This window comes from Syngnathus scovelli, chromosome 14 (genome assembly GCF_024217435.2).
Source record: "Syngnathus scovelli strain Florida chromosome 14, RoL_Ssco_1.2, whole genome shotgun sequence".
Classification (NCBI taxonomy): domain Eukaryota; kingdom Metazoa; phylum Chordata; class Actinopteri; order Syngnathiformes; family Syngnathidae; genus Syngnathus; species Syngnathus scovelli.
This window is the reverse complement of record NC_090860.1, coordinates 14,420,260-14,433,241: the sequence shown is the minus strand read 5'-3', so window position 1 is coordinate 14,433,241 and position 12,982 is coordinate 14,420,260. Positions and strand designations below refer to the sequence as shown.

General features: G+C 40.1%; 1 protein-coding gene across 2 annotated transcripts in view; it reads right to left on the bottom strand.

The window, feature by feature from the left end:
• The window catches only part of LOC125981238 (leucine-rich repeat and fibronectin type-III domain-containing protein 2), a 94,419-nt gene that overhangs the window by 49,083 nt on the left and 32,354 nt on the right, over positions 1-12,982 (bottom strand). Inside the window, exon 1 of one of the 2 annotated variants that reach the window (XM_049741179.2) lies at positions 63-734. The exons of the other annotated variant lie outside the window; for it this stretch is intronic. The gene's annotated coding sequence lies outside the window, so the exon portion shown is untranslated. Of the gene's footprint in view, positions 1-62; positions 735-12,982 lie in introns of those variants that run through there. 2 annotated transcript variants of the gene reach the window in all.

The following is a 12,982-nucleotide window of genomic DNA, read 5'->3' as shown; positions in this document are numbered from 1 at the left end:
TGAGACTGCATGACAGAATCGGACACAAAGGTTGTTGTTTTTTTGTTTTTTTTTCCTCCTACCTTTGGAGACGGATAACTATCCATTACATGTCACTGCAGGCTGTATGAATGTTCAGTTGCCCTGTTCGGCGCCACAGCCGCTCCCTCCGTCCATCTACTCAATTCGAGATCCGTACTGCACAAGCACCAGCTGCCTATCCGACAGCATATTCGCTTCCTCACTCGAGCTTCTTCCTTAACGGAGGGGGAAAAAAATGTCACCGGCAAGATCTTTGATGCTCTGAAAAGCTGCACTCGCTGAGCGCCAAGCTGCGACGAGGAGCTTCACATCCTATTTGTAGTTTTTTCCTTGAAGTAAAAATAAGTAGATGGTTGGCTGCGTGCAGGGCTCTGTTATAAAATTCCAAGCGTGATTTGAGAGTGTTGCTCCATGGCAACTATTTTTACTCCCCGCGGTGCAGTACTGCAAGCACAAGATGTCCTTGGAACTATTTCCCCCTCTCTGCTAAACGTCCATTCGATCCCAAAAGTTGACCAAAATGCACATTTTAGATCCACGGAATAGCCAAGTTTGTCGTCTTTAGCTGAAGGCAATGGGAGAAGCTGCTAAACCAAGGTGGCACACTCTTGGAAAGATGCAGCTGGGAGGATGGGCGCGCAGGCAGGCAGGTCAGTCCGCACAGGAGCGCATTTACGCAAACACTTGGAGGGGGCCGCGCGCGGGGAGAGTGCGCAATGGCTGCGCGTAAAACGACACCGTTGGCTTGCACGCTCCGCAGCCTGCAGTGCCGTGCTGTGTGCAGGAGATTAAGGAGCAACCACGGATTAGTGTCTTCTTAGCAGTATTTAGCATTCACGGGAACAAAGTAGCCCATCAGGTACACTATCTGTTGTACCAAGTGCGCCGGTCCCTAAAAGGTCCCTATTTTTCCCACCTTCATTAAGGTTCAAGTTCTCATGAGACAGAACGTTTGCTTCAGTGTCAACACTGTGAAATGTATCATGGTGATGGTTTCAGTGGTCTTGAGTCGTGTCCAATAATACGGATATACGTACTCTACGTAGACTAGATAAGTACATGGTTTCTCCATCACTCATGGCCTCGTTTGTGTAAGCACATCACGCCAGCTCTCTGAGCTCCTCTGGCTGGTTACAATTTTGCATCTAATTGTATTTAATAGGACATGCAGTGCAATCCCCTCTATTGCCTCTTTTTCAATCTGATGATTTTCATGCATGTTATACTATCTTTAAATCTTCCAAACTCCTTAAAATATGGCTGTTGTATAGTAGAATTCTCCCATGTGGGACAAATAAAGGAATATTTTATCTTGGGTCATGCAGGCATGGTGGAATAACTCATATTGGACCCACAAATATATAATTTTGAGATATTTTAGGTCACACAAATAAAGTTAGATCTCATTTGTACCGGAGAGTGCCCACATTATTATTCACTTTCGAAAAAGCACTGTTAGAAAAACACATACGTATCAAGATGTATTAAATTAAACAGAGCATCAGAGGGGTGTTGTCCAAGCCTCTAGCTCATCTCTGCTTGGGGCTAACACCCTGAGGCTAACGTGTGAGACACAAGTACAATGTTGGACAAGGAGGATGAATTCATGAAATGGCAAAGAATACAATCCCTGATCGACTACACCAAGCGTGGCCGACTGAACACAAGAAAGGGTTAGAAAAGGTGCGCTGGCCGCTTATTTATGTTGGGTCAAACGTATGCACCTGTCGTTTCTTTTGTGTGCGTCTACATGAAATAGAATATCAAGCCCGGTGGGCTTTGTGAGTAGAAAGGGGATCACGAGCATCTTTTCACTCTGAAGACTCTGTCCTTTTCTCGGCTGAGCTTCTTATCGAGGCAGACAGTTGGAGATGTGGCCACTGTGCTATTTATCTACGTTTAGATCCTCTTTTCACATGCTCTCCGAGCAACGTTCAGAGTTAAAAGAGAGTGATCCAACTAGGAAAGGACCCCCGCCCTCTTTTCTGGCCAGCAGGTACTTGGATCTGAAATGGGTCTAAACAATAAATTGGGCACTTGCGGCTTTACAAAAAAAAAAAAATAATCCTCTTGGAAAGAACTTTTTGGAGTTTTTAATGTAATATTGTGAGTCCTTAAGCACTCAGTGAACATAACCACTGCCCAACCGAGTAATTCTGTTGACCATGTCCAAGCGGAAATGACCTTAGAGACTTTCTACTTGACGAATGTCGCCAAGCTCATCTCTCGCAATGGTCTCGTGATCGCCTCAATCAACAGCGTGTATTTAAATGGCTCCACTGCCCCAATATCGCCATCCCAGTGGAAAACCTTTGGGATGATATAGCAGGACATTTATTTAATGAATACGCTGCTGACAAAGCTGCAACAACTGCTGTTCTCTTGGCAGTATATCCTAATCGAGCCGCTGAATGTTTGGCTAGGCTCAAAGTTTCAGATTTGCTGCAAAAATAAAAGTAGGTAGAAAATATTTGTATGACCATTAAACTTCTGTTTGTCCGCATTGCAATATTTTGTACAGTACAAAAACTACCAAAGTGTGATGAACCATCATTTCAGGAAATAATAAAGCAGAATTTAAATGGAGTAAAATACCCACATTTGCAATTTACAAAGTATATGGGTTGAAAGAAAAAGGAAAAGGATGTCACCGTGTGTACCTCGGGGTTGTGCTAATGCTTCCAAACAGGCGAGGGGCAGAGGAACAGGCAAGGACTAAAGTGGAAGAGGCTCATAAAAGGGGAATATGATGTCTCCAGCAGGTTCAATTTAGAGTGGCAAGGTACAGAAGGGCTGTGCTGCTGTTACACAACAGACAAGTCATTCAATTGATTGCTTCCTTTTTTGTGCTCCCCTGACATCCACATACAGCAAGAGCATGTGCGAAAACAGCCAGTGCGTAACTCCAAAGTTGAACTCGTCCAACATTTAACAGCTGCATGGGGAGAAGCAAACAAAAGCGCAGTGACTTCACAAGACGCCAGATGCTTTCAAAGACCACTCTCGCAGGAGGATAATTCAATCGGACACAAAAATGCTCTTAATGACTGTAAATCTCAAAACAATGCAGTGAATGTTTACTTTTGCGTGAACAAATTCAGCATTCGCGCTGTTGATGGGCGGGGCATTTTGTCTCAAGAGGACATGGTGCTGTGGCATTTGGCTCTGCTAAGCTCTTTTTCCTTCTAATTTCTACTCTGTTATGCCAGTGGGCCCGCCTCCACACCCACGGAGACAGATTGGATGAGCAACAAGAGGGTTCAGTCTATTCATTCCGCTTTTAAACAAATGAGCCCAGGGGGTGAGACCCATGTGCAGAGTTGTCATACAACCTGTTCGGAGGTGAGGGAGGGAGGGAGGGAGGTAGGGAGCAAGAAAAACAAACATCAATGCCGGACATGGCATGGCAAAATCGAGCTTGCAGACCGTGTTAAATGTTATTTTTAGTACATGTCACAGGCTGGAGGAAAAAAAAAAATGGTCTGGACAATGTTGGTGTAGCGGTTCGCTTGTGTGAACAGCCACCCTGTTACAGCGGTGATATAGCTTTTGCTATATGGGAACCTGAACAGGATCAAATGGGTGAGTCACTGGTGTGGAATTGCCAAGCGCTACACTGACATGCATGAGAAGGGCAAAATAATAAAAAGCAGCTCTCAGTTCCATGCAGTGCTCCACTCAAAATGGTCGGAGGGATCACAGATGACCTGTCCCATCGATCCATCTTAAATATCAAATGTGGCAAATCCAATACTCGATTTGAGATTTGGGAACTATTTAACTTTGCTGCTTATTCTCATTTAGAAAAACGTTCCCTGTAGTTGATGATTTGATGGTTATATGCTTGACGAGATGAAAGACACTGACCTTGCTCATCCTTGACGCGGTAGGATTTTGCGTCCAAGCCAAAGTTCATCCATTATAACCTTTTAAATGAAAGATATTCTTTTGCACACTTTTTATTGACGCACTTATCCATTCATTCTCCCGCTTTATTTTCCTTCAAGATTGTGCCCACTGGGTTTTGAATTTATTCAATGGAATAAAACTTGGATATCCTATTAAATGGAATAAGGTATTGAAAGGAAGCAGTGTTAAAGATAAGCACACTGGAGTTGAACTCCAACCCTCCCAGGGGTAAATGATGCTTTTATTATTGTCAAGGCGCCTGACTTTCATTCAATGAAGGATTCTATTACGATCGACCTTAGTACGGCTGCTTCCGAGGGATTAGCTATAAGGGTGTCAATGTTTCTAACGACCGATAGAAGGACCTCTATGGGTACCGGAAATAAACCATTTCACTACAGTTCTAAAATGCGCCCTGCAATAAATCAGTAAATTAAAGGTGAAACTACTCGACATTATGGTTACCCCAGCTAATCGTTTTACTATCGGAATCAATGAGGTGATGTAATATGGGGGGGCGTAAAATGAGCTGGGAGTGATGGATGGATTCATTTGAACCGTTTCGTGGTCAGAAGGCTGAAAAGTACATGACATTAAAGTCGTTGTTATTCCACTGTAGTGATGGAGGATCGCACTTAGCAAGAATTACACCATCTAATTGACAGGTCGAATGTCTCATCGTAATCAAGAGCAGTCATCATCGTCATCATTAGATAAACTGCTGAGATGTATGGTGACAAATGTTAGCATACTTGGAATGAGTATGGTGTTGAAAACAGAATCTAATCTACACAAAATTAGGGAGGACAAAAGCAACCTAAGAGAACTTTCATATAGGGAAACCGGAGATCAATAAGATGAACTCAAGGAACTCACAGCAATACATTGTTCACTGTGTCATTCACACATAATAATAGATGAACTGTTTGATGACAGTCACTTGATCAATGTCTAAATCAGTCAATAAGACACTGTGACTTTCTTCGATTATCTTACTGGTCACCGTGTCTTGAAAAACGTCTTAATCTTTCTTGTCGTGGGACATACAGTATAAAGATCCATGCTGAAATGGATGGATGGTAAGAGCTTGAGCCTTTATGACACACGTTTTTCCAAAGCGATTGGTTATGGCGAAAGCACTACTGTATAAAAAGATGTATTGTGTTGTAAAACCGCTGCCCATTATGGGGCAATTTGCAAAGGATGATGAAAGCTTTTTCTTGACGGTAATCATTTTTATCTTCACATTGTCAAAATTGTATGGGGCCATTATACTGTACAGGGGTTACCAATCGTTTTGAAACCAAGAGCTACTGTACTTGTTGGCCACCGAATAATGTGAAGGCCTACCGGCTTGATACGTACATCGAACAAATATGCTCAAATTTCTTTTAATGTTGTTATTTCTGATAATGATATGACAATGCAATGCAACTTTATTTATATAGTGCATTTCACGACAATGGGACATAGCATAACAGTGCGACGACCACGTTTTCAAAAGATCACTTCTACAAAATTATAATATCTGATCATTAGTAAGCTATTTCAGAACGTGCCCGCGGGGCTGCCCAACTAACGACATGGTCAAAACTAACAGCACAGAAGCAAGCACAATTCCCAATGCCTCAACAACAGCTAGACAGGTTTGCTCCTCCTTTTTTTTCCTGCTGCCATGCTCTCATCAATTTCATGTCACGCTTCCCTTTTCACGGTAAAATCAACATGCACCTCAATCTCCTCAGTAATGTTGATTCAAAGAATGTGCTGAATTTTCCATGAGTTTGATTTACACAAATGTCACGATGCAAATGTGAATTTTTGCTCGGTCCATTTTAAAAATGTTATCTTAAAGTGTATTTTCACAAACATAAAAATTGAAGTTGCAGACTGATGCTTTTTACTGGCTTTGTAAGAAGCTTGGCATTGTGTTACTCACAAGTGTGCTGTAATCAGGTGTGGAACTCCATAATGAAAGCCTGCTAGAAGCTTCCAGATGTGCATGGTGATGTTAGACGTGTTGTGAGTGCACTTAAATTGGGCCGGTTGTAATGTAGCGTATCCTTCCCTTCACTTCCCTGAGCTCCTCTCGCTCGTTTGCGCTGGCCACTCATTTGCGCTTTGGCATGTTTGTGCTTGACGTTACTTTAACGACAACGCCTCACTGCAATCTCTGCAACACATCAATAACTAGCATGAGGAGCAATTGCGTCACTTATTACATTTTTGTTTGTGTTTTTGTGTGAGCATGCCCGCTCGTGAATAAGCAAGCACAATGTGGGCTGAGACTTTATGGATTATTTTTATGATGAAAAATAACCTTTATCATTAATAACTTGGGGGAGGAATGCTCCATGTTAGGCACAATAAAATGATCTTTTATGGGTGACTAAATAGGAAATTGACAATTGCCTTGACAAGTTGAAAACATAACAAAAACAATATCTGCAAAATCTGTGTCTGTCGAGAACACGCGTCCTTGGAACGGAATGGCCACCCCTTGCATTTGAGAACTCATAAATTCCAAGTTCTCATACTTGTTAAAGCTATTACAAAAATGAATCATTAAAAGTGTATTTTTATAGGCCATATCCAAACCATATGCTCAAGTCAATAAAGTTGCACAGCTACACAGAATGTTCCAAAAGACTACTAAAAGTAGAAAAATGATATTGAAGTTTGATAATAAAGGCCATAACAAGTTTGGGCTATCAAATAGTATATGTATAGGGACTGTACAAACTATCATTTATTTTGTGCAAATGAAAAGACAGGTAGGTCAAGGATTACTTTTGACATAAATGTCTTATATTTTTTTTAGAGTGCTGGTTGGATTTCTCATAACAGAGGGGACAATAATGTGAAAGTCACAACGTGTACGACGATATATTGCCACAACTTGAAAACAAAACTTTTTTTTTTTTTTTTATCAACCCTGGCAATGGTGGAGCATGAAATACTTTCTATCTTTACGTGAAAATGTTTGCTTAGTGTTTCAGAACTTCTACTATATTGACCGAGTCCTCAAAGAACTCAGGTACTACTTGATCCATACTTGATGTGACTCCCGAGTAAGGACACTCATAAGATACGCTCGTATTTGCAATATGCATTTAAGGTTGTTGTTTTTTTTTCTCTACATCAAGAGGTGTGTTTTGAACTCTTCTACTTCTTCTTGTGAAAATAAGTATTCCACTCTTAAGACGGTGAGAAGCTGACAGAGGTATCAAAGGCAGTCGCAATACTTAAAAGTTCACATACATATATAGTCATTATGAAGCTGCATGTCCTCAGCTCCTTAAACTCTTCCAAGAACTACTACATGGTAATTTCAGAAAAACCTTTGACAAGCTAAGTGGAATGATGAGAAGAAAGAAAAAGTTTTCATCTTGTGGAGGAGGAAAAAAAAAACTCTACAAGTATTACTTTGAGGATATCTTTTTCTGGTGTCTGGGTAGATATGTAAATTTTAAAGAAAAATATAAACTGTTGTTGTTTTTTGTAGTAACATGAATTAATCGAGTTTGCATCTTCTCAATTAAAAGCTGGTGATTAAAATTGGCAAAGTGCCACTGAGTTTGATGTTAGATTTGCTAACAAAACGGCAGCAAGATGAAGTTTTTGGGGGAGAAGTTTCAACTTTATTATTGCAAGACACTGACGTGCAAAATGCAGACTTTATTTGGTGGCTGCAAGCAGCATGGGAGAAGGTGTAGTATTGGTAGACCTCATAAAGGAAAAGAAACAAATAGCATCTGCTGAGTTTATTGCCCCCGCTGCAAAAACAGACAGCCGTTGCTGCGCCACCTTCTGCAATTCCAAAGCCAAAGTAAAAAAAAAAAAAAAAAAACTTGTAAGAGTCTGACATATTGACAGCAAGAGTCCTGAAAGGTGAGGTTTTGCAGGCATTAAAGACATTGAACTCCCCCTTCTCCTTCAAGTCGACGAAAAACAAAAACTAACCCTTTTTATTGGATTCTGTCCCATTTTGGGTTCAATCCCATATGGAATTGATGAGTTTAATTTTTACATGATATTCATGGAGCGGAGTTTTTATGGACTATGTCCCAGACACTTAATTCATATTTTAATCTGAGGGGCGACTTTTGTCCAAAGGTACTTGAAACAATTTAAATGTTAATTGTGTGATGTACACGACAGTGCTAAGAATGTGATATATTCCCACCGAGAAATGTTTAAATGATACAATTATAAACTGATCTTTGCTGGCATCACCTAAATGGCAACGCAAAAAGAAAGCATCCCTTGCGATCAAGAGATCAGGACCATGGACAGCGACGGCAAATACTAGCTGCTCTTTCGCTCGTCTGTGCGGTCGCTGTCCATGGTGCTGATCCCAATAGCAAGGGCTTGATTTTGCCATTTAGCTGCTAAGGCATCATACATCTAATGTGATGCTAAAGTAGACAAAAATACTAAGTGTAATCTACTAGTATGACCCTGCTCAACCCAATAGACTGCATCCATAATAAAAGTTATTGCTCCAAAACTTTGTTACAACAGATGCTGGAGCTATGCGCTAGTAGCCTTTGGTAAGTGCTACACTATCAAACACGGCAGTACTGGGCAAAGCTCCAGAAGTCTCCATGAGCCATAAAATATTCAAAGACTCGCGTCCGGCTTTGTTGGCACACGGGGGACAAAGTTAAAAAAAAAAAAAAAAAAGGCTAAATCAGGTGAATGCTGTTGCTGTATCCAACTCTACTTCATCAGCAAATAATGAAAAGTGCTTGCACTCTGACAGTTGCATTTCTCAAATTTATAAGCTTGGATGCAAGGTTCAAGTTGAGTGTATCCGATAATGCTTATGGCCTATTTTTTTTTTTTTAAATATACTGTTTTTATATATTTGGTTGTTGAAGTACAATTGCACTCTTGGACAAAAATTGAGTCTGGTTATTCCTCAAACTCGGGACAGTGAAATTAAAGAAGGTAAATCAATAGAGATGTTATTTTCTGCGTGCTGACATTTCCAATTTCTTGCATCATTTTCAAACAGCCAAGGGCAAACCCCAATGATTTGAAACGATATCCGATCCAGGATGGTTGACATATCAGGGGGTCAAAAGTCATCTTGCACCCTGTGATGTGTATTTGCTTTCCGGTTCTACATAAAAGGCGTCTTCCACTTTTTGTATTTGTCTTTTCTCTGTTCATTTGCAGTTTTATTTGTTTTCCTGCAAGCATTCAGGTCTACATTTGAAAATTTAGCTGCATTCCAACTTGAGGTTGTTTGAGCACGTGCTGTTATGTTATTTAATGCAGACCAGAATGTCAGCCGTGGATGGAGGGTACTTGTATTTGTTGATCTACACTCACTAATTGACAAGTTTAATTCTGCGGTTTAGCAATGAAGCTCTCTCTGCTCAACACACAAGCCCCAAGGCTCCTAATTGTCATGGTAAGTAAATTCATGCTCACCGTTGGCCCCGAGGTATCAACACAACAAAAAATGATGACACCCTTAAAGTCCAATATTTTAATCGCACAACATTTCATCTACCGACCAACAAATCATTCTTCGTGCGTACTTTTATTTCTGTCGTCATCCTTTCAGTACAGCCTACGAGGTATTCTATGAGCTTTCCGCACTTTTGATCAAATATCAGTCACAGAGAAGGCTAATATTTGAAGGTCTTTATGCTTAGGGATTTAATGTGAAGGTTGACAAAGTCAGCCGCTCATTCCATCAATATACTGTGAGTGAGCTATTTACACTGGAGACCAGACAAAATGAAGTCTTTTGAACACGGGGTCAGGCAGCTGGGAGCACACGTAAATCTATCTTTTTTTAAGACCAATATATTATCTAACGCTCAGACAAGGTAAGATCACTCGCTGGAATAAAAAATGTTTAATTCCATCTGGGGCGCATGGTGCAACACTGGTTAGCGCATCTAACTCACAGTGCAGCGGTTGCACGCTGGATTCCTGCTCCGGCTCACCATTACATTCAAAGTGTCTGTTTGCGTCAGTCTGTTTTTTTTTTTTTTTTTTTTTTTTAATACTGCACAAACCCACAAGAAGTATGTTTATTAAATGAATTAAACACAAATATACACGAAATATGTGCATATTGTGTACAATGCATTCAATGACGTATTTTGTACACATTGTATTTTAATGCAGTACACAAACACAGGAAATATGTTTTCAAATTGTATACAATGCCTCTTTGTATCGTTTTTTCAAGGTGATTCACTATGATATATTCACAATTTCACATCTTTACAATTGGATTTCACTATTGCCTCTCACGTACAACAAATCACAAGGTAATGTGGATATTTTATAGGCTTGGCCCCGTTTGGTTATTGCCTAATGAATCACGTTATCAGAACAAAACAAAATCACATCGTGTTTTTTTGTGCAGGGATAAATATTCTGCAGTCAGCAGCTCTTTGCATAACATTAATTCCTTGGCAAAGATTAGTGCAATGTGTACCGGAAAAGAAAAGTCATTCGTCTTCCTGGAGGACCCTTCAGCCAGGAATTAATTGTAATTCATACGTGGAAGAAAAGCATCAAATAAAACTCTCGAGTGAGTTCATTTTTTACAATTAGCGCACCTACAAATACAGAAGAGAGCACATTCTGTAATGAGGGAATGATTTGCAACATTCATCAGCTACTGCTGCACGCACTCAGATTTGTTGCGTGGAAACACAAGTGAATGATATTCGTTAATTATCGAGTTGCGCTATATTAATTATTAATATTGAAATCTACAATATTTTCTTGGAGCACATTTGTGTATGTATTTAAAATCAGCGTTTCACACCTAATCCACATCATTATAGGCAGGATTTATAAAAAGTTAAACCATCTGTTTGCCTCCCAGATGATTCTTTCGCTATACGTGGATCTTAAAAACTTGAATCACTTAAGATTTGTTTTAATCTGAATTCCAGTCACCCCCATCGCTTACCTACCACCTTGCATCCAGCTTTTATCTGCGTCACTTGCATTCATTATGGCCAGCCATCTGTCGTCAACAAGTCAACTCTCAATAAACGCCCGTTTAAAATGAAAAAAAGAAATTAAATGTGAGAGACTTCACACATGATGAGAAAAATAATCACCATGTGTGTTCTTATTGGTCTTTCAAAATGTGATATACTGGAGATGACCTACACTGCACAGCACATAAAATAGCTCGACTTGCGATCCTGAATTTCTTTCTCAAATAAATGGATTTTACTTACTATCCTGAAAATATTCATATTATTTTGGGGGGGAATGAGACATCCCTTCCTATGCGGTGTCAACATGCAACATTGTCCATTAAATATATCTGAAATCACATACTTTCCTAAAAAAAATAAGAATGACATTTCAGCACTGTGCCTTTGACTCTCAACAAGGAGATTTTCAAATCTACTTTTATGGCCGTCTATTGAGGTTCCATTAAATCTCACTTGCTTCGCGACAGGAGTTGAAAATAACAAGCTTTATCCTGTCTCCAGTTTTTTAATCTCAGCTATATTTCTCTTTAAGATTCATTTCCTGCTAACTTTCTGAACAAGGTAACCTCGGGGTTACACTGCTGGACTGCTAGAAATGTTTTATACTTATTGGTGAATGTTAGTCTAAAAATATCATTGGGATTCATATAAAAGCTGTAAGCACATTGAAAACATCCCATTCAGTTTAGCCAGGGACAGTAAATCAAGACAATATTGCGTGCTAATACATTTCCGATGAAATTCTGGAGAACCTCTGAATGATAACTTATTCCGTGAAATGAGATGGGGAAAGTGAAACAAGAATTGACAGACGTCCCTCTCACATAAGATACAAAGTAATATAGAAAAGGGAACAGACGTAATGAGAGGAGTGAAACCAATTTAAGTCAAGTTAATTACAAACTCTCCACTGCATTTCCACCATTTAATTTAGCAATGGAAAATGGAGTTGAAATTTCCATCTGTATTTTTCTTCTCTGGTAGCTAGAAAGTCAGACCACACTACCTTGGAAATTTCACTTGAGGGAATTAGTTGGGTTTAGCGCTACCAATTGCAATGGGGAAAAAAGAAGCTATTTATTTACTGTCGTTTTGTAGGAGTGAACTGCAACGTGAAAGAGAAACTAAAATAGGCTTAGGGATTAATTATTGAAATACTGATGATTAGATTAAAAGGTCTTTCTGAAAGGTCTTGCTCATGTGGCGTGTGCATATTTCATAGGGACGCAATGATACAAAGCATGAGCCACATTGCTGCAAAGAATGGAAGATTGTTCTGCTTTCATGATCAACACAACCTAAGTGACGGGGGGGTCACGCTATGACAAATTACACAAGCCGATCCAGAGAACACCACAAGCACTAATAATTAGTTTGCACATCACATTTTTTTAAATGAATGATGAGGTCAAAAGGGGAAACTCCAGGTTTAAGACTATTCTTGTGCAATTTCATCGCATTTACGACCAATCCACCGCTTTGAACGTAACACACCATTAGCAACAATGGACACATTTCCAGAGGGGAGATGTACTCCAATTAAAGGAAACTCAGTGGGAGGAATACAGAGTTGCACTGTTCCTTCACTCCAAAGTATTTACAGCAAATCAATACAAAGTAGAGCTGAGACATCACAGCCCGTCTGATGAAGCCCCGGCTACTGGACACAACCGGTCTGATGTGAATCACTTCCGACCAATCAAATATCAGGGAATAACTAGGTTGCCCATATCTTCAAAATGCCTCGAGTGTATATCTGCAACACACAAGCTCGCTCGCCCGCACACGGGTTTCTGCATTCATACGACACAGCAAGCAGATGTGCGCGACATGCTGAATGTTTGAGTTTGTAATATTTTCTACTTGAACATTGATAGATGAAGCTGTCCGTTCAAAGGCTACGCTGTCAGGGTTTGGAGGGAAAGCTCTTAATCTTGAAATGGCTCCATTTGTGAATCCGCTGTCATGCTACGAAGACTGGTGCAGAGTATCGCAAGCGAATGATCACCTGCATCAGTGTTGACGTCTTCATCAAATATACTGTAGGGTTCACGCGGCGGGCAGTT